Raw genomic sequence first — 18,802 nt, 5'->3', positions numbered from 1 at the left:
GAGAGTGCATACACGGGGACATTGTATATGCATCCCAGCTTCGGTCAGCGTGGGGTCTGGAAAGCTCTCTCCTTGCTTGAGGATGAGTCAACAGTGAATGGGGCTTATTAGAAAGAACACTGCAGAACAAAAGAAGGGGAAATACAACATGAGCTTGAACAGTCCATGAGAAACCAGGACACAGACAATGATTTAGTGGTGATTGATTTTAAAAGGAAAATGGTCTGCATGCTGGAGTATCACCAGCGGGGCCCAGCCGAAAGTCATGAAAAGTAACAATGCCAAAGCAAAGAACCCTGCAAGGAGAAAAAGGAGACAAGTGAGGGGAAAGAGGATTTGACCAGCACTAAGATGCTCCAGGTCTGCAAAGATGAGAAGTGGCACCGTGAAAAAAATTTAAATCAGTGACCAAAGGTAAAGGGGAATAGATCTTTTAGAATTTAGAACAACAACAACAATTTTTTGTTGTTGTTTTGTAAAACAAGGAACTGAAAACAATTCAGTAGAGGATGAGAAAAAGAAACAAGAATAAGAAAAAATGTTGACTGTTGCTGCTGCTGCTGCTGCTAAGTCACTTCAGCCGTGTCCTACTCTGTGCGACTCCATAGACAGCAGCCCACCAGGCTCCTCTGTCCATGGGATTTTCCAGGCAAGAACACTGGAGTGGGTTGCCATTGCCTTCTCCAGTTGACTAGCTGAGTTAAAGGAGATTATGAGTAAAAAGTTAGGACAATCAGAATAGAAGTAACACGAAGATTGAAAGGAGACCAGGATATTTTAAGCAGAAAGGCTGATCTTGTTTGGGGCGGGGGGAATCAAAGAAAAGAGAAGCAAATACAAGGAGAAAGAAAAAAAAAAAAAGTCCTACAATACCCAATGTATAACATATATGACTTAGGAAGGACTAAAACTCAGGATAGATTCTACCTTCTTTGAGATTAAATGATAGAAAATCATGAATAAACATCTACAGAGATTTGAGGAGCAAAATTTGCACCCCAAGAAAAGTAGACCCAACAAAATAACCTTTCATGAGTGAATACAAAAGAAAGTCAAGACAAGAGGTCATAACATTTATCTGTCCTCAAAAATCTGTCTCCAAAAATTTAGTTGAATATGTATCCAAAACCACTGAAATTGATCAATATTAGGAACTGAATGATGGTATTTGAGAACTGGCAATGAGCATAAAAGCCTGGAAAACCTGAGGCTGAACCCAACCTGCTACTGAATTTTGGTCTCAGAGTAAGAGGATAGGGACACTTTTCCCCCTAGATGTTTAACTTTGAGTTTAACTTTACCCTCTATGGAGGCTTCCCTGGTGGCTCAGTAGGTAAAGAATCTGTCCGAAATGTGGGAGACCTGGGTTTGATCCCTGCATCAGGAAGAACCCCTGGAGAAGGAAATGGCAACCCATTCCAATATTCTTGCCTGGAGAATTCCACGGACAGGGGAGCCTGGTGGTCTACAGTCCATGGGGTCACGAGAGTCAGACATGACTAAGTGACATTTTCCCCCCTATATGTTCCATGGCTGGGCAGATGGAGCTAGAAACCAGGACTGGAATCTCATGGCCCTGACCACGCTCCACCAAAATATTCTGCTCCCACTCCTCTCCTTCAAGACCCACTCAAATGTCCCTTCCACTCTGAAATCTTCCCCGTCGCCCCATACATACTGGTCATTACCCCTCTAGACTCTCTGAGAACTGACTTCTAATTGTACATTCTCAATATTGAACTGTATTATCTTTCATTTAACAAATAAATGAGGAGGAAACTTTGATGACTGTCTCCCAGCTACAAAGGAAGATCTTTAGGAAAAGCACTGGATCTTTTCCTATTCGTTTGTCTTTTGTTGAGTCTCATTGCCATGTTTCCAAACCATCGTGAAGACCCTGATACACAGGTCTGAGTTCCATTGGATTCACTGGAGTTATTGGTGAAAGTAACACCTCTATGATTCTTTGCTGCTTTTACATGAATTATTCATAATTATACACAGTAACATACAAAATATATTTTAGGTGTCTTATTTTGAAACTAGCAGAAAGACTCACATACAAATCACCTCCCCTGAGACAGATGACCAGAGAGACGTGTGGATGCATGCTAAGTCACTTCAGTCATGTCTGACTCTTTGAGACTCTATGGACTGTAGCCAGCCAGGCTCCTCTGTCCATGGGGTTCTCCAGGCAAGAATATTGGAGTGGGAGTGGGTTGCCATTTCCTTCTCCAGAATATCTTCCTGACCCAGGGATTGAACCAGCATCTCTTGCAGCTCCTGCATTGCAGGTGGATTCTTTGCCACTGAGCCAGCAGGGAAGCCCGACTAGAGAGAGAGCAGATCTCAAACAGCCCTGCCCTCCCAAACTAATCACGTCTCCGTCCTTCTGCACATCACCTGACTCAGGCTCCGCCTGCATACATCAGGCATAGAGCTGCCCTTGGACACAGAGTCATCTGTCAGCAGCCTTCACTCCTTCTGTGTAACTGGGACACTCCACCGGGGACCGCAAGACGTGACCTAACTCAGCACACTATGGGGCAGTGGGGGAGGGCCATCAGTGATTCCCCCTCTTCAGATGAAAGAGAGACGACCCACCATCCTGCCCTTCTGCCATCATGCACTGAGCCCTCAGAGGCTGCCCACCCGCCTCAACAGAGAGTCTTCCACCCACCTGCATGCCTCCCATTCCTGTGCATGGCTTCCTCCTTCACTCTTTTTTTTAACTGAAGTATAGTTGATTTACAACGTTGTGTCAATTTCTGATGTACAGTAAAGCAATTTAATTATATACTGGACTGGCCTAAAAGTTCGTTTGGATTTTTCCATAAGATGTAATGGAAAACCCGTGGGACTTCCCTGGTGGTCCAGTGGCTGAGACTCTGCCCTCCCACTGACGGGGGCTTGGGTTCAATCCCTGGTCAGGCAACTAGGTCCCACACGCCACAACGAAGGCCCAGCACATCCAAATAAACAACAAAAAACAAGTATTGAAATAAAAAATGATAAAATAAAAAAATAAAATTTAAAAATTGATATAAAAAAACTCACATAAACATTTTGGTCAACCCTATATATATATATATATATATATATATATAATACATATATGACATATATATTCTTTTTCAGATTCTTTTCCATTATAGTTTATTACAAGATATCGAATCACTTTCTGGTGCCTCTTCCACACAAATAAGCTGGGCTCAAAGTTATATCCAGTCTCCCTTTCTGAAGTTTCTCTTCCTGATCCTCCTTCTAGAACCTTCTTGGATCCCTAGATTGGAAAGTACTTCCCAGGAGATATGCAGATGAGAATGAATGTTTACTAAATGCCTCCCAAATGCTGGGTATTTCCTTACAGCCATGCTATGATGGAAAAAAAGAATTGTCCTTTGTTTAAGACCAACAACAACACAAAGGCTAAGAGACTGGGAATAACTCACTTTATGTTACACAATAATAAGAAAAAGCAAACCTGGGGTGAAAAACCAGAGTTGCCTATTTTCAGGCTTATGTTCTTTCTATTACATGAGGGCCTGATGAAGAAAAGGCAACCCTAGCTCCACAACGCATCCCTCACTGTGTTGTTGTTCAGTCGCTAAGTCGTGCCTGACTCTTTGCGACCCCATGGACTGCAGCACATCGGGCTTCCCTGTCCCTCACCATCTCCCAGAGCTTGCTCAAACTCATCTCCATCGAGTCGGTGACGCCAGCCAACCGTCACATCCTCTGTCGCCTCCTTGTCCTCCTGCCCTCAATCTTTCCCGGCATCAGGGTCTTTTCCAATGAGTCACCTCTTCACATCAGGTGGCCAAAGTATTGGACTTTCAGCTTCAACATCAGTCCTTCCAATGAACACCCAGGACTGATCTCCTTTAGGATGGACTGGTTGGATCTCCTTGCAGTCCAAAGGACTCTCAAGAGTCTTCTCCAACACCACAGTTCAAAAGCATCAGTTCCTCGGTGCTCAGCCTTCTTTATGGTCCAACTCCTGCTGTGTGTGTTAATACAAAAGGAAGGGAAAAGGGAGAGGAGAGGAAAGAAAGAAGCTCTGTAGCTCACTGACTCCTCCCACCAGAGCAACCCCCACTCTGACTCCGCCAGCAACCAGCCTGTAAGGTTGGGCCCTGACCCCTCTTGGCCCCAGGGAGGGGCCCAGCTCTGCACCCTCTTAGTTTTCTCATTTCTGTCCTATTTCTCTTGCCAGGGCCCTCCCTCATGGTGGGGCGGGTGGGGGTGCTGAGAAAGCCAGGGTGTGGCGCCTCGCAGTGCCTGAGGGAGTCCTTCCCACCACACACCTGTGAGCCCTTCAGCTTCCTCCCCCGACAGCCTGTTTTTGCTGAACTTGCGTTAAACAAAGACCTGGAAACACGGGTCAGCAAAATCCAAACATTTACCTCCTTCAAGAAGTCGTCTGAGGAGCCCCGATCCTTCTGTGAGATGCTATTAGCAAACACTGCAAAGGGAGCCATGTCCCGTTTTGGGTAGCACCGTGCAATGAGCCCCCAACCTCAGATCAAGTTGGAACCCTTACTTCGATTTGCCAGGCTCTGTGACACCTCACCCTTGCAGCTCTCCTGCCTCATTACCATTCGACTCTGTTAAGCTTTTTAGTTGATTTTCTTCCCTTCCTTTCCTCCTTCCTTCCTCATTACTCCCCACCTCCTTCCTTCCCTCCTTCCTTCCATCCCTCCTTTTTCCTTCTTTCTTTCTCGTTTATTTCCTGTCTCTTCTTCCCCCTTCCCCCTCTCTCTTTCCTTCCTTTCTTCCATCCATCCTTCCCACTAAATACGAGCATCTATTTACTCCCGGGTGCTGAGTCAGGTGCTTCAGACAGTTTTCAGGACAAACGGCCTCAGAGTTCTTTCTCCGTCTCACATCCTCATGCTTGCAGTCCCCTTCACACAGAATACACCTCCTCTACTGGATAAAGCCTGCTCGCCCTTTAAATTTCAAATGAAATCACAGATACATTCTATGTTCTAACTAAACCTTCCCTATTTTCCCGCCACCCATTGTCCAGGTGGAGTTGGGTGCCCGTTGAAAGCCTTCTTCCTCTACCCTTGCTTGCACGCCTCATCATTGATACCATCCTCTGCTCACCTGCCTGCATCCTCAACTAAACTGCAGGCTCCTTACACTGTTCAGTCTTTCATCTCTGAATCTTCTGGAGCCAGATCTCGTCACACAGCTTTGTGCCATCTAAGATTCCAGCAACAGGTAACTTACTCCTCTCAGAGAAAATACAAACCCTAAGGTAAAAATACCTTCAACTTCCAGCCTCCAAATCTACATTCACCTGTATACACTCCCATTTTTTTCCTCTGGAGACCCAGATCCCTACCCCCAGCTGTTTACTTAGAGTCTCAGCTGGGATAGATGGAAGTCACCTCCAACTCAGATTAACTAAGACAAACTCATCATCTTTTGTTCCAAGCAGAAGCCCCTTATTTTCTGTAGGTCCCCCCAAACACAGGCACCCAAGCTGACACTCAGAGTCAACTCTAAGACTTTCTTCTTCTTCATCCCCTGATACACAGAGCCACTGAATACTGTGGATTCTAGAACCTAAATATAATCCATCTACCTCTCTGCTGCTCTGTTCTGCATTTCCGCCATCTAGCCCCAAGATTTCTGAACCAACCTCCTAATGTGTCTTTCTGCAACAGCCTTGCCTCCTGCCAATCCGTTTGCTACAACGAAGCAAGAGTAATCTTCTTAAGATATAACCAGATGATGTCACTCACTAGCTTAAAACCCATAAGGGCCTTCCCAAGGCCTGAAGGACAGCACAGAGCTTACAAGGTCACAGGGATCCCAGCCTCTACCTTCTGAGCTTGCTTACCTCCAGTCACCTCACCCAGACCCACCACACTGTCTCCAGCGAGACTGAGCCTTCAGTTAATGAAAACCCCATTACTCTCCAGGGCCTCCAGGCTGTTATGATCATGGCTTTCTTTGCCTGGAATATTCCTCCCCTTCTGATTGCTGGGCTGGGTGTGAATGTCATCCCTCACCAGTCAAACTTGCCAGGCAGCCCAGGGACAGAGTCACCTCCTCACATCTCTGTGGCCCCACGGATGCCCTGAGTGTCGTGAGGTGGCCTCCCTGGACCTGCTATAGCCTGGGTGTCCCTGAGCTCCCCAGCGGGAGCTCCTGCTGCACCTCATTAACATCGTCCCTGTAAATAACAGCAGCACTGACACCAGTCTGCAAAACCAACACATGCATATTTGATCTGTATAAACAGTGCATATAATATGACATTTCCTTTCAAAACTCCCTCACCACTCGGAAATTCAAATGAGAGCCTGTATTACCCTTGGACTGGAGACTAATGAGGGCATCATAAATATTTGATTAAAACCAGGCCAAATTCTCGGGTTTTTGCTTCACAACATTTTTCAGGAGCAACTGCTGAAAGATGTCTTGAATATCCCAAGTACTTTTGGTGGGCAGCAAAAGGTGGCATCCTTCTCAAGGGATATTCCACCTGCTTCCACTGTTGCACAAGGTACCGGCTGCTATTTCTCTTGAAAATTGTCTTTACTTTAAAATCACCGTCTGCAATTGGACTGCCAATTGTGAGCGTGTCTTCATCACGAAGAAACAGGGACAAGACAAAGGAATATTGGGCTACATTTCAGAAAACCTGACTCTCACCCTAGCTGGCCCAGGGTCGAAGCTTAAACACAAAAGATGAACTATTAAAATTCTTTAAAACTTTACTGTATAAAAATTTCAAAATTCTAAAGCAAACATATCATAAATAAAATTTAAGAAAAATAGCACTATAAAACGGTTCTGTCAGTGTGGGGAGAGATGCTGAATATCCCTTAGCCTCGATGTTTTCCCCTCTAGTTGCTGAGAAAATAAATGGTTGCCAAGATGAGTGGTAAAAAACCCACCTGCCAACGCAGGAGACATAACAGACGCAGGTTCAAGCCCTGGGTTAGGGAGATTCCCTGGAGGAGGGCATAACAACCCACTCCAGTTTTCTTGCCTGGAGAATCCCATGGACAGAGGAACCTGGCGGGCTATAGGCCATAAGGTCGTCAAGAGCCAGACATGACACTGAAGGCAAAGATGAGAATAGCTTTTGCATACTAGACATTGTTGAAGAAAATATAATAGATTACTAGTTAATAAGGTTAGGTGTTCAGTCATCATTTTCCTTGTTGAGATTCTCCAAACAATATGACTTAGATGACAAACTAGGAGAACCCATTTGGAGAGCCATTTGTATCAAGAGATTAATAATATTCACAATTTTGGACCTATTGATCATACTTTTTGTGGGAATAAACTAATGAAAAACGTGACAAAGTACCTACTTGGAAGAATTGTTGTTGGTTTTTTTTTTTCATTACCAAAAGGTACCCTAAAATACTAATAGTAAAAACCTTGAAAGCAATCTAAACAGCCAATAATTGTTGCTGTTGTTAAGTCACTAAGTTGTGTTCAACTCTTTTCCACCCCATGAACTGTAGCCCACCAGGCTCCTCTGTCCATGGGATTTTTCAGGCAAGAATACTAGAGTGGATTGCCATTTCCTCCCCTAGGGTATTTTCCCAACCCAGGGATAGAACCTGTGTCCCCTGCATTGGCAGGCTGATTCTTTACCACTGAGCCACCAGGGAAGCCCAAAAACAGCCAATAATCAGGTCAAATAAGATATGACATATCCCCCAAACAGGTTATTGTGTAGAAAAATCATTATTACAACAACATCTTTACAAATAAGATTATATTTATGATTAATGTAATGTTGAGTATGTAGAGTACAAAATCAAACAGATAGTGCAAGTCCATGTGAAATAAAGAAGAAATTTTTTTTTTTAAATTGAACTCTCAAAAATCTAAAAGAAATCACTGAATATTTATATATCCTCCAAATAAGGAAAAGAGTTTAAGATTAAAAACAAAGGTTAAACTATTAATTCTTTAAGTTTTTTTTTAATTTAAAAAAATTTTTAAATTCTTTAAAATTTTGCTATATAAAAATTTCAAAAATAACATTATAAAAAAATGACAAGGATACCACTCTGCTTATCAAAAGACTCATACAAGTTGATAAGAATGTAATCATTCTAATAGATAATAAGATGGAGAATATGAACAGATAATTAAAGCACACAAAAGAAAAAATAATTTTATTTTTAAATAAGTAAATTATATTTACTATAATTTTTGTCAAATGATCAAGAGCTTTTTGTAATACTAGTCAGTGTTAGAGGAGGGAGTTTATGAAGAGAGGGATCTCTGCTGCATTCTGACACATTGTTGGAAGAAATGTAGAAAAAAATTTATAAACAACAATTTTAAACATAAATCAAAGACCCTAACAGTGTTCACATCTTTACCCAATAATTTTATTTCTAAGTGTCAGCCCCTAAAGAAACAACCACATAAGCAGATAAAACCTTATACACCTAAGACTATCAGAGGATTATTTAAAGTACAAAAATTAAAACCATGTAAATTGTTATAAGGCTAATTAAACATTGGAAGGAGAATATCAATTTTAAAAGTACATAGTCAATGTGTAGTAGATGAATCCATACTCTTCTATTCACACTATTTCTAAGACAAACACGAAATAAAGAGAATTAAAATTTTCAAAAAAATTTTTTTCATAAAACCAGGAGATATATTCTGAAGTGAAAATTGAGCTAGCATTAAGTGAATATGTTGAAATGGGATGACCAGTATGGCAAAGTCAGAACACCATGGATTCTTCAAAAAACAGGACTAGCAGAGAGTCTCCGTGGACGACAGAGCAACACTTGGACTTTCTCCCTGACATAAGTTGCCTCCTATCCCACCACCTTTTCCTGGCCGTTCTCTTTCACATAGTTCAGCAGCACAAAGCTCATTTGGAGAGCACTCCCTGCTTTACAGATGAAGGAAGACTAAAAACTAACAAATGACCATCACCCAAATCCCATTTTGAGAGTAGCAGAAACACTGCAATGCAAAAGGAGATAATAAACATACCTCAGAAAAAGTTTGGTATTCAGTAAAGCAGCAGTATGACCTCACATGATCTCATTAAAAGGAATAATAACCTCTGCAAAGCAAAGCAACAAAGTAGAAATATAAGAAGCCAATTTTTAAAAAAGACAACAGAATAAAATACAAAATTGGCAAAGATCTAGAAAAAATAGAAGAGAAAAATAAAATCATCAAATAAGTAAAGATCATTTTGTCAGCAATAAATAAGAAATAGATTCTGCCATAATAATGACTTGGGGCATGGAGGACAGACTTGTAAACTGAATGGGATAAAATAAAAAAAAAATAACCAAAACTTAAAATTATAGAAGAAAATAAAATAGTTGTGAAAGATGTCAAAGGAGATCCAAAGTATGAAAAATTGGTAACTGAAATTAATGAACAAAACAGAGAGAACATACAAACTGTCCAAAGAAGTAAGATTTTAAAAAAAGGATTTTTGAAATAAGCACTTGAATCTACTTTTTGAAATGGTCAACAGTTCCCAAATAAGTTGAGGCAGAGAGGCATATTTTATTAGAGTTACTAAACATCAAAAATAAAGAACCTATGGGTACCTTATTTTTGACAAAAGAGACAAGAATATACAATAGGGCAAAGACAGCCTCTTCAATAAGTGGTGCTGGGAAAACTGGACAGCTACATGTAAAAGAATAAAATGAGAACACTTCCTAACACCATATTCAAAGATAAACTCAAAATAGATTAAAGACCTAAATGTAGGACCAGAAACTATAAAACTCTTAGAGGAAAACATAAGCAGAACACTCGATGACATAAATCAAAGCAAGATCCTCAATGACCCACCTCCGAGAGTAATGGAAATAAAAACAAAAGTAAACAAGTGGGACCTGATTAAACTTAAAAGCTTTTGCACAGCAAAGGAAACTATAAGCAAGGTGAAAAGACAACCCTCAGAATGGGAGAAAATAATAGCAAATGAAACAACTGACAAAGGATTAATTTCCAAAATATACAAGCAGATCATACAACTCAATACCAGAAAAACCAGCAACCCAATCAAAAAGTGGGAAAAAGACCTAAACAGACATTTCTCCAAAGAAGACATACAGATGGCTGACAAACACATGAAAAGATGCTCAACATCGCTCATTATTAAAGAAATGCAAATCAAAACTATAATGAGATGTCACCTTACATCGGTCAGAATGGCCATTATCAAAAAGTATGCAAACAACAAATGCTGAAGAGGGTGTGGAGAAAAGGGAACACTCTTGCACTGTTGGTGGGAATATAAATTGATACAGTCACTATGGAAGACGGTATGGAGATTCCTTAAAAAACTAGGAACAAAACCACCATATGACCCAGCAATCTCACTTCTAGGCATGTACCCTGAAGTGAAAGTCACTCAGTTGTGTCCGACTCTTTGCAACCGCAAGGTATAGCCAGCCAGGCTCCTCTGTCTATGGAATTTTCCAGGCAAGAATACTAGAGTGGATTGCCAAGCCCTTCTCCAGGGGATCTTCCCAACCCAGGGAATGAACCCAGGTCTCCCGCACTGAAGGCAGATTCTTTACCAACTGAGCCACCAGGGAAGCCCAAGAACATTGGAGTGGGTAGCCTATCACTTCTCCAGGGGATCTTCCCGACCCAGGAATTGAACTGGGGTCTCCTTTACCAACTGAGCTATCAGGGAAGCAAACCTTTCAAAATCTCAGGTTATCTCCAGTTTCACTTGCAATCCTTAGCCCCTTTCAGTGTTTTTCAGATGGCTACCACTGTTTCGGCATCAAATCCAAACTGAAAATATCCAGGTACAGCATTATCCAACAGAACTTTCTGCAATGATAGAAATACTCTGTGTCTGCACTAACCCATATGGCAGACACTAGCCCCGAGTGAACACTGAATGTTTGACACGTAACTAGCGTGACTGAGGAAGTGAATTTTTAATTTCATTTAATTTTAATTAATTTAATTTTAAATAGCCACTTGTGGCTAGTGGCTATCATATTAGAGAGTGCATGTCTAGAGAAGAACAGAAACCTCGAGTGTCAAGGGTAGGGAAATTTTTCCTAGAAGTCCCCCAGTGGATTTTCCCAGGTGTCTCTTTGGTCAAAAGCAAGTCACGTGCCTACTCCTAAATCAAATATTGGCAAGGAAAATGATTTCCACAGGTAGCTTAAAATAAAATAGGCATGTACCCTGAGAAATTTAAAATTGAAAGAGATACATGCATCTCACTGTTCATTGCAGCACTATTTACAATAGCTAGAACGTAGAAGCAACCTAGATGTCCATCAATGAGGTACATATACACAATAAAATAGTATTCAGCCATAAAAAGGGACACATTTGAGTCAGTTCTAATGAAACGGATGAACCTAAAGCCTATTATGCAGAGTGAAGTAAGTCAGAAAGAGAAAGATAAATATCGTATACTAACGCATATGTACGGCATCTAGAAAGATGGTAGCAAAGAATTTATTTTCAGGAAAGCAATGGAGAAAGAGACACAGAGAACAGACTTACAGACATGGGGAGAGGGGAGAAGAGAGTGAGACGTATGGAGAGAGTGACCTGGAAACTTACATTACCATATGTAAAATAGATAGCCAACGGGAATTTGCTGCATGTCTCAGGAAACACAAACAAGGGCTCTGTATCAACCTAGAGGGTGGGGTGGGGAGGGAGATGGGAGGGAGGTTCAAGAGGGAGGGGATATGTGTATACCTATGGCTGATTCATGTTGAGGTTTAACAGAAGACAACAAAATTCTGTAAAGCAATTACCTTTCAATTAAAAACTAAATAAATTAAAATAATGATAATAATAAATACTCAAAATAAAGAAAGAAAGAAGAAATCATACAGCCAGGGAAAGAAAGTCAACTCATCTGCAAAAGTAAAAAGTCAACCTACCTTTAGGCTTCTCTCTGAGACAGTCAATGCTACAATAAAATGGAAGAATATCTTCAGAGTCCTCAGGGAAAAGGTCAGAAAATAATTTTATACCCAGCCAAATTTCCCTTTATAACAAATAATTATTTTTAGGCCTTCACAGCTATATAAAGAGAGTTTCCATTATCTCTTCTTAAAGGAACTATTAAAAGTGACTCTGTTGCCAATCCAGAAATAAAGAAGATACTAGAAAAAATGGTGATAGTTGTTATATTTAATTTAAGTGAACTAATTTAGTCAAATATACCAGAGCTGTAGGAAAATGTTGCTATCAAGTAAAATGTATATTCTATCAGCTACTACATTGAAACTATAAAAATATCAGAAGCGGAAGAAAGGGAAAGTTATGATATGAATGCCAATCTCCTCTTTTTGTGTAATGAGGGCTGAAAGATCAATACAATAATATTTAAAGCTGATGAATAAAGAAAACATGTAAGTATATTATTTAAAGGTGTGAAGTATTCACTTGAACAAATAAAAATAATAATGTAACAAACCAAAATCAGGTGGGATGGAGAGGAAGGAGAGAGGACACCTGAGAGGAAATCAAGAACCTCACCACGTATGCATTTCAGTAAATACTGTCTGAAAAAGTAAGAACAATGCATATTCCATAAATTTATAGTAATAAATGCAACTATTAGTAGAAGTGATAGAGAACCCACAATAGATCTTCTAAAGTATTAGAAGAAAACTGAACCATACGTGCACATACATACAAACATACACACACACTCTTCAAAGTACATTTTGACATTAAAATGTCAGACAAGGATAAATTCAAGGCACAGAGATTTAAAGGAGATTTGACCATTTTTAATGAGTAAACAAGCCACAACGGAGATGAGATAGTCTTGAATCTTTATACGACAATGAAAATAACAGCAAAATTAATGAGCAAAAATGTAGCAAATGCAAGAAAAAACAGAAAAAAAAACGCAAAATAATATTAGGATATTTAATGTACTTCTCTCAGTCCATGAGCATAATAATTTAAATGAGATAAAGTAAAATAAAACATGAATCTACAATCATCTCAAAATAAAAAGGCTTTCGAAACCTAAAAAAATAAAGTCAGGATACAGGCAACCTAAATAGTGTAAGATGAACTAATTTATGGATACTTGATATATATAATTACACAATATATAGAATTGATTTTTATGCTTATGAAACATTCAGGGTTTGAAGTTGCAACAACAGCTGTCTCTGGCTGATTAAGCACAAAAATGGAATTCATCAAAGATAATCAGTGGTTCACAGAAATTGGACCATGTCTGAGAGGCCTTGCTAACGGACACACCCTCAGGAAGAGTCCTCAGATCATGATTATAAAGTGGGCTGATGGGGACACTTTCTTCACTGCCAGTTCAAAGCCCCTTCTGTCCTAGTACTCAACCCTTCTCCACCTACTGTTCTTAAACCCTTCCACTTGCTAAATTCTGCTCTGATGCTTCGATATGTTTCTCAAGACGCTCACTTCCCAACAGAAGTGCCACCATAGTGAACGTTCTTAGTGGGGTCTGAGCCAGATGCCCGAGTTTAGTCCCAAAAGCAATCGGGGGTGGTGTGTAATTTTATGAGTCCCACCATGGGGAGGCTTTGAGTAAGCCTTGGGCTTAACACACTCCAACCATAGCAAAGGTGTCCTAGAAGTCTTGGCAGCCTCAACACCTGGCAGACACCTGCCCCAGGTCACTACAAAAGTGATATGTGGAAGGAGGCATTATGTGTTCTTTTCAAAGTCCTGTGGAATATTTACCAAAAGTGTGTAATCAAGAGGTCACAAAGAAAACCTCGCCAAATATTCCCAAACAGCTATAGCTCAGATAGTTTCTAAACACAGTGTAACAGAATAAAAATGGCAGAGTGGTGAGGACTGTATGCCACCTGGAAATTAATAAAATAAGACACACATGCACACAAACTCCATCTTAGAAGGAATTCTCCTTAATGGTAGAACATCTTCCTAACTTAAAGTTACAATTATATGAACACTAAGCCCCTAACCAGTTTTGTTAAAACCATATTCAAACCAAAATGTTTAATTTTTTAATTAAAATTAATTACATTAATTAATTAATTAAATTAATTTTAAAAATTTAAATTTTATAGTACTAGGAAAATGAATTAAAACACAGGAAGCATTTAACTAAAGAAACAAGGAAAAAATCAGTGTAAGAAATATGAGATAAGCAGAAGCAGTCAAAATGAGTGCAAATGATAAAAAACAGAAAATAATGAATTTCAAAAAAATTGGTAGAAAAAATAAATTTAAGAACTTGTTTAACAATGAGTCATTTTTTAAAAAGCTTAGATAAGCTAATCAAGAAAATAAATCTTTGAAAGTATGAATACCTGAATAAAAATATGAGAATTAAAAAAATAAGAAAAGAAATGGAAAACAAAGGAAAGAGGACTATGTGCTTAAGACTGTACAAATAAAACTCTTAATGAAACTAATGATGTTTTTCTAAGACATCACAAATGAACAAATTGATCCCAGATGGATAGATTATTTGATCAAAAATACTTCAGAAGAAACTGAAGACATTTTTTTAAAAAGCTGTTTTTCCAAAAAGCCCTGGGTTGAGATGGTTCTGTAGGTGAACTCCTTCAAATCTCTAAAGAATGGATTCTTTCTATGTCCTTTCATTACTGGGCAGCATAGGGAAAGGAGGGAGGCTTCTAAATTCTTTTTGCGAAGCCACCCTAACATTGATTTTTAAACCTGACAGGAAGCATAAAATAAAACTACAGACCAATCTTGCATATGAATATTGATGAAAAATCCTAAATAAAATATTAGCAAATAGAATCCGGCTGCACATTAAACCGGTTTGAAGATGGCAATCTAAGCACAAGCTGAGCCCCCCTCTCCCTGCACCCTGTCCATAGAAATGATAGTAAAGCTATTTTTAAAAACAAATAAATGCATGCACTCAAACATAGAATGGAGGCCCTCTCAGAATGCCAGAGCAGTAAGAAATCCCTGAGAGAAAGCAAAAGAGGAAAAATGCTGCTGAAACATGGTGGCTTGAACATGTTCTTTCCTGAAACGCCACTCAGATGACAGTGAAGTAATATTTTTAAAGGCATAAGCCCACAAGAACAAGGGAGACATGTATTAGTTTTATTGCTGTACAGCTAAGCCTCCGAGTCTCATGAGTCAACTCAAAAGAAGTTTATTTCTCAGTAGCAAAAAAATGCTGCCCATGACAGTGTGATAGAGAGAGACTCCACTCCCAGAAATTCAGGGATCAAGTCTCAGCCACTTTCCATCTGTGACTCCCCAGGTGGCCCCAGTGGGCAGTGGGCAACCAGCTGACAGTTGAAGGAAGGGAGAAGGGAGGCTCATTGTGGGGAGTTTCATGAGCCAGTCGTGGGAGTGTTGTGTATCTCCTCTGCTCACATTCTACTGACCATTACTCAGCCCCAAGGTCTCAGCTACCTGCAAGGAAAGTTGAAAACATATGTGCCCAGGGGGAAAGTGCAGTGAACACCTGCTGAGTCCCAGAACACGTCATCCTTCCAGTTAGCAAACACCTATTTCACTTTTCTTTGCATAAAATAAAATATATTCAACCATACATACTTCTAGGAAAACAGCTCCAAATCTAGTAAACTCAATCCAGCCTCTTCATTCAGCCCAGAGTCTAGGCTGTATGTTTCCCCCATCAACGGGTTCAGATGTGGGGAAACTAGAGAAAGTTAAGCCCCAGAAAGATGGAGAGGTTATCTTGAAGCAATGACTTAGGGAAGGATGAGGGCAGAAATTAGAAATCCCCACTCAAGAAGAGTTTACAGATGAACATTTCAAGCTACATAAAAAGCTGACATGATACAAGTTATCTAAATACAACCAAGGGAAGGTGGATTTTTCCCTAAGGAAATCGAAATAATTATGCAATTGGGAAAAGTCTCCAAAAATAAGAATAAAGTTCTCAAAGTGATACAAGAATGAATAGTAAATATACAGCAAGATAGGAGATATTGTGTTGTTGTACGTGACTATTTAAAAAAAAAATTAGCATGTATCAAGTACTAACAGACAGATTTTAAGCTAGCAGATTTAAACAAGAAACCATATCATTGTAAAATACGGAATGGTGACCAAAATTCTCAATATTTAAACCATACATGGGACACACTCAGACTAAACTTATGAAATAGAACATAAGACTGAGGAATTTAACAAGACTGTAGTGTAGAGAGATGAAGAGGCAGGAAATGTCCCTGGGAAATTAAAATACTTGCAAGAATGCTGGAAATGCCCAAAGCTACGACCAATAGGAGTTTGGAGGAAGAGAAGGCAAGATGGGGGAAATATTTAAAGAGATGATAGCTAAGAATATTTCAAACATAAAGAAATACGTGAGTCCCAAGATAGTGTATACTGAGTGCAGAGCAATATAAACAAAAGTCTACACTTGGATATGTTGTAGAGAAATAGCAGAATATTATGAATAAGAAGAAGATCTAAAAGTCAAACAGAGAGTAAAGACAGACAACCTTCAAATAATGAAATTCTCAGGAGGAATAACGGAAGGTAGCAAGTTGAGGTAGCTTGTTAATCACAGGTATTTCCTGAAAGAAGACTGGTTACATTGTGGCATCTAGGTAAATTGAATGCCATGTAGATATTTAAAGAGTTAAATAAATCTGAACATCCCATCAGCATGATATCCAATATTGAAGGGGAAGAAAGAGAAGTAACAGTCTAAAGCGTACCCAAATGTTTATAAACAAACGATCAAAAAAGAGCAAATGTGTATGGAATATATCGAGACACATTTGCACACACAGTTGTTCTGGTGCTAAGTCGTGTCCAACTCTTTACCACTCCATGAACTGCAGCCTGTCCAGCTTCTCTCTTTCACCATCTCCCTGAGTTTGCTCAGACTCGTGTCCATTGAGTCAGTGATGCCATCCAACCATCTCATTCTCTGTCCACCCCTTCTCCTCTCACCCTCAATATTCCCCAGCATTAGGGTCTTTTCCAAAGAGTCGGCTCTTTGCATCAGGTGGCCAGAGTATTGAAGCTTCAGCATCAGTCCTTCCAATGAATATTCAGGACTGATTTCCTTTAAAATAGACTGATATCTCCTTGCAGTCCAAGGGACTCTCAAGAATCTTCTCCAGCACCACAGTTTGAAAGCATCAATTCTCCAGTGATCAGTTTTCTTTATGGTCCAACTCTCATATCCATACATGACTACTGGAAAAACCATAGCTTTAACTATACAGACCTTTGTCATAGAGGCTCTTGGAAATTTTTAGAAAAACTTGTAAAAAAAGGTCACCTTTGGGTAGCTGAAAAAGCTGGAGCTTAGAGGAAGAGAGATTTCTTTTTCACCATATATGCTATACACTGTTTGAAATTTTAAAATGTGTTTACACAATGCTTTCTCAGAAATAATTTCAAAACATTTCCAAACTGCATTGCAGACATCAGTGAAATAGAATGACATCATAATATTGAGGGATTATGGGTGTTATTTCTTTCCCCTTGCACTTTGCATTCTAAATTTTCTGCAAAGATTAGATAATGATGTTATAATCAGGGAAAATAAACTAAAATAGAAACAGCTTTAATGTAAGTGGAAGTGCAATTTTCAGTTAAGTGCCCTTTCATGTAAATATAGGAAACTAAGAACTTCAGCCTTGGGAGGCATAAAATGGTGGTAGATCTAGACTCGATCAGGGCCACATGGAGAAATGCTTGTGATATAACATTGAGAGGAAAGGAAGAAAAGTGTGTAAAATGAGGAATATATTCTACTTCTTTAGAATTATTTAGTCTCTGTTTTCTCTCTGGACAAGCAGTGGTTGTTTTTTTCTCTTTTATAAATACATACAGACTTTATTTTCTTGGGCTCCAAAATCACTGCAGATGGTGACTGCAGCCATGAAATAAAAAGATGCTTGCTCCTTGGAAGAAAAGCTATGACCAACCTAGACAGTATATTAAAAAGCAGAGACATTACTTTGCTGAGAAAGTTCCATCTAGTCAAGCTATAGTTTTTCCAATAGTTATATATGGATGTGAGAGTTGGACCATAAAGAAAGCTGAGCACCAAAGAATTGATGCTTTTGAACTGTGGTGTTGGAGAAGACTCTTGAGAGTGCCTTGGACTGCAAGAAGCTCAAACCCAGTCAATCTTAAAGGAAATCAGTCCTGAATATTCATTGGAAGGACTGATGCTAAAGCTGAAGCTCCATTCCTTTGGCTACCTGATGTGAAAACTGACTCACTGGAAAAGACCCTGATGCTGGAAAAGATTGAAGTCAGGAGGAAAAGGGGATGACAGGATGAGATGGTTGGATGACGTCACCGACTTGATGGACATGAGTTTGAACAAGCTCTGGGAGTTGGTGATGGACAGGGAGGCCTGGTGTGCTGCAGTCCATGGGATCGCAAAGAGTCGGACATGATTGAGTGACTGAACTGAACTGAGAGACCTTTATATGAGAATATCTTAGAAAACTTCTTGGCCATAGATGCTAAAGGGGGAAATGTTCAGACGGCTAGACAGCATTTTGCATGCAGTAAATCCTCAAAATCTATTTCTTGCATATTTTTCCTCTCCCAGTTTGTCCTATGGAGCTTCAGAAGGAGCCAGGATACAGCAAAGCAAAGAGGCAAAATAGACCTGTAGAAACTACTCTGTCTAGTTTTCCTAGATAGGGAACACTTGGTACTGGTACTGTTTTGTGAGTTAGCATTTCCTGCTTGGAAACCTTCTGAACAATGTTTCAGGGCAGCCTCTTCATCACTGTTTCTCAGCATCAATCTTGCCTTGACTGAGTACTCAGTCTCTATCTCATTCCCCTTCTTTGAGGTCTGCTCT

This window comes from Giraffa tippelskirchi, chromosome 12, assembly GCF_054371585.1.
Source record: "Giraffa tippelskirchi isolate mGirTip1 chromosome 12, T2T-mGirTip1v1.2.pri, whole genome shotgun sequence".
Classification (NCBI taxonomy): Eukaryota; Metazoa; Chordata; class Mammalia; order Artiodactyla; family Giraffidae; genus Giraffa; species Giraffa tippelskirchi.
This window is presented reverse-complemented; position numbering follows the sequence as displayed.